The 3,015-nt window shown below is 32.9% G+C and overlaps 1 long non-coding RNA gene across 1 annotated transcript; it reads right to left on the bottom strand.

The window, feature by feature from the left end:
• Window positions 1-1,006: 1,006 nt before the first annotated feature.
• On the bottom strand, window positions 1,007-1,999 carry LOC149160145 (uncharacterized). Its single transcript, XR_016261465.1, has 2 exons — window positions 1,692-1,999; window positions 1,007-1,445 (listed from the first exon to the last, which is right to left on the bottom strand). It is a non-coding gene; the product is annotated as an uncharacterized LOC149160145 (long non-coding RNA).
• Window positions 2,000-3,015: the final 1,016 nt, after the last annotated feature.

A 3,015-nucleotide genomic window follows, 5' to 3' on the forward strand; every position in this document is an offset into this window, starting at 1 on the left:
TAGCTAGAGTTGTGTAATAACTGAACAAAAAAACAAAAGCTAGTTATCATATAATAGACAAGGAGTAGTTTTATGATATGAAACCTCTACAAAACATAACACACTCAAGTTTTTGTAAAAGAATAACAACGACTATACATAGAGGTGCTTGAAATAAAAGATATGTGTTACTGTAAATTAATTAAGAGAAATGTCGAGGGAATTAAAACCCTATTGACAACCTACGTACATGTATATTATGGGTACTCATGTGGAAGAAACATTAAACAATGCTTGTTGGGAATGAGCTTGTATACATACAAATTTAAAGTAAGATTAAATATTGTGTAAAAAAACATAAACAACAATAAGTTTCATGAAATAAATAATAACTCCCTAGTGATGAGTCATAACTGGTTTGCATATAAATAAATAATTGTATAAAAATTGAGCAACAATAATTCATACAATCTAGCAAAAGTACATTCATAATGTAAAGGAGATATAAGGTTGGTTGAATCTATAGGAATGGAAAATTTTAGGGGCTAATATTCGCAGGTGGACTAATATTCCATGTTGTTTCAAAAAAAAAAGATTCGCCAATTTCATTTTTCTAAAAAATGAATTTGCCCAAATTTTATAGTATAAAATTATTTTACCTTAAAAATCGCCAATATTATATATTGTCTATTATAAAATAGTTATAAATCAACATTTTTTACAAAATTATCATTAAACATTTTAAGATCTAGATATTAAAGGGACTAGTAAGATTCGCCAAGGTTTCTAAACTTTAAGATAAACTTCCATCCTTAAAATTTTCCTTGTCTATAGGAATATGTCCTAGTTATAAGACAAACGAAAGAATAAATATAAAACCTGACACCGAGAAGTTTACATCCAAATATGAGCATGAAACGAAAGAATGGTAATTTAGTTAAACTTTGTCACTGGAATGAACGATATGTAAGCTATTGAGACTAGCCATGCAATGAATAACTAATCAGATTAGGGTTAAAACAGGACAAAAATGAAACATGTATTTGTATAAAATGCTTTTTGAAACAGAGTTCCTGAAACAAAAAATCCAACATATCTCATTAAAATAAATTACATATTCGAGTTGCTAACAACCGCTATCGACCAAACCCTTCACGGGAGGTACCCAGATCCTTTTAAGGAAAATAGAAATCAAATTATCTGTTGAAATGTAATGGATACAACCTAGAAGCTACCTCATAAATGAGAAATAAAATCATTCTGTAACCCAAGGGACTCACGACCCTTTACTAATTAAACTTTTATGAAACAAAGAATGAAATACTTCGAAGTGATAGGGTAATTAACCCATAGAACTGGGAAAGAAGAACGAGACCTGTAAGTGTTGGTAGGTCGAATGGCCAAATCTGTAGTTCCTTTGACATCAATAAACTGGTATGAAGAGGTACCCAGGTTAGAACCCTTACCTGTACAGGAAACACAAAAAGAAATCACAAGAAATTAACTCATGCAAGGGTTGTAATAATTCCAACGAAGGAATTTCAGACTAAACAATATTGACAATTATATGACGTTGGTTTGTTGTTGAGCAAGGAGAATCACTCTACAAGGGAAAAGAAGAAAGAAAAGTTTGAATTGCATCTTCCAAGTTATGGAGAAAGCACAGTAACGTGGATAATCAAATAAGGAGCGAACTATACTTAGTTCCTTACCTAGAGGACTGACATCGTGAATCCCACAACCAAGGAGACTTACTCCTTATCCTTCGCATTGTGGTCGTAACTTGAAAATTCCATAGCCACAAGGGAGTATTCAGTAACCCCATTTATTATTAGTCGCATGAAATTGTAAAGGGGACTGTAATGGAATCTTGGGTTTACCTGTGTCAATAGAAGCCTTCAAAGAAGAGGCATTCCAAAACCCTATTAGGTTTGTTGCAACACTGCAACAATAGCGAAAATAATGAGACTGAGAGATGGCGAGGGTCGGGGAGGTGGTATTTACCCCTTAACCGCTCGAATCGTTTGGTGACCATCTGATTAGAATCATAATGATTTGATGATGTTGATCACTTCTTGTGTCGAGTGCTTGTATTGTAAAGAGGGAACATTGTGTGAGACAACTAACATTCTATAGAATTATATTCTCATCCCTAAAGTTTGCACCTAGTTTCCCAACAAGCCATGTAACCATGAGCATAACCGATAGGCATATGCGATCAAAAGACTTGCAACACATTAAGAATATTACAAAGTTGAAACGTTAGACATATATGCATATGTGTTATCATAACAACCACGTTCATATACGTCCTCACCCTGGGTAATGCCTGTGAAATATAATTTCGATTGATTATATTAACCTAGGGATGCATATCCTTTATTTATATATATATATGCCACGAGTAAAGTTAGTATATACGTAAGTAAATTGAAGTTTTTTTTAACTTGCAGTGTTACTACATAGTGAATGTTACACAATTATACCTCAAAATATTTTATTCTCTTGAGCTCTTAGTAGATATGGAGTTAAGATGGATCTATGGAAGTTTTGAACAAAACACTAATAAAATGTTTTAATTATAATATATACATAGTTGACTTTGGAATGTTTTATTTGTGATTCACCTTCTCCATTAAAATATTATTTTACGTGCCCCTCATATTTAGAAGTAGAAAACATATCTCTCATATATGTAAATATATTTTAAAATGTTATATATATATATATATATATATATATATATATATATATTGTAACAACTACAACCACACTCCAAAAAGTTTTCTTAGCTTCGTTTGGGAGTCTCCCTACCAACCATCCCGAGAAGCATGTCTTGTACTGTCCAAGTACATAGGCTTCAGTTGAGTTTCAGTGGCTTCCCAACCTATGTTGATCAACTTGTTTGTCCCCCACCAACAGGTTGGAATTCCAGACTTAGTCAATTTTCTGCCTAAGGTGCTCACCTTGAAAATTGTGAAATTCTGGAGGGGAAGCATCCTTCCCTCTAGAAATTGTGCAATCCGTTGGGCTGCC

Source organism: Pinus tabuliformis, chromosome 5_2 (genome assembly GCF_031772625.1).
Source record: "Pinus tabuliformis cultivar Carrire ecotype Pingquan chromosome 5_2, CPIR1, whole genome shotgun sequence".
Taxonomy (NCBI): Eukaryota; Viridiplantae; Streptophyta; class Pinopsida; order Pinales; family Pinaceae; genus Pinus; species Pinus tabuliformis.